Here is a 1154-nt window from a genome sequence, read left to right as displayed (position 1 = left end):
GATCGTTTTGGTTTTTTTGTGAGCGGTTGTGTTGGCTTATTGGCTTTAGAGTTGGAATCGTTGGTCTTTGAAGTTGTAGGATGTGTTGTTGGTGGGTTGTTTGCTTTTCTTTCTTTGGATTGTGACTCTTTTAATTTTGTTACTAATGAGCTTTTATTGATTATTAAGTTTTGTGTGATAGTTTTTGTTTAAGATAGATTATTTGGATTTTCTATGGTGAGGTCAATATCCAATATTCATGTGTAAATTGCTAGAAGACGATAAAGGCGCTGGTCGTTTTACTTGTTCCACCTGTTCTTGGGAGGAAATGGAGAATTACTAGTACTGTTTGATTGGTGTTCGATGTTATGTTGTTGAGTGTTATTTTCTGGTTCGTTGACGCTTGGGATAGCATTTTGGTGGCTCTGTTGAGAATCATTAATTAGGCGCCTGATGTAACTGTTGTATACCGTACATCGATACAGCACAGTCATTATAATAATTATTATCTCCTTTATTGACATAAATGATAATAATATACGCGGTGGGGACTGTCCACCGCGTACGACGCCGATCGGCACACACAAGCCAGTCGACGTTACGGTTTTACGATAAATGAATATACGTCTAGAACACCATACACATTTGTGTTGTTTATTCCATAGTGTTGTATAAGTAGAATACAACAAGTGGCGACGAAGATTTGGCGACATCGTTTATATTCACTTTTCGTCACTCGTACATATAACACATTCTATATATTCCATTTTGTATTTGCCGTTAATCATGCCACAATCGGCACAGACTAACGAGCCGCCGGCCGTAAGAACTATCTACTCGCAAGTAATCAGCAGTCCTGGAACTTTCGACCAGGACACGAATGTAAAAATATATTTCACCCGGCTAAAAAATTTTTTTGCGGCAAACGGAATCACGCAAGAAAGTAAGAAGAGGGCCATTTTGCTAACCTCGATTTCAGAGGAAGCGCATAAAACTCTATTCAGTTTGTGTTTACCAGAGGACCCCGACAATAAGACTTTCGAGTCGTTATCGGACATACTACAAAAACACTATGAGCCGAAAAAGTCGTATTTCGCCGCTCGTCACCAGTTCTACTTAGCTCGTAAGAATCACGAAGAAAGTGTGTCCCAGTGGGGTGCCCGCGTACGTGAACT

This window comes from Acyrthosiphon pisum, chromosome A1 (assembly GCF_005508785.2).
Source record: "Acyrthosiphon pisum isolate AL4f chromosome A1, pea_aphid_22Mar2018_4r6ur, whole genome shotgun sequence".
NCBI classification, from domain to species: Eukaryota; Metazoa; Arthropoda; class Insecta; order Hemiptera; family Aphididae; genus Acyrthosiphon; species Acyrthosiphon pisum.
Note: the sequence above shows the minus strand (reverse complement) of the source record.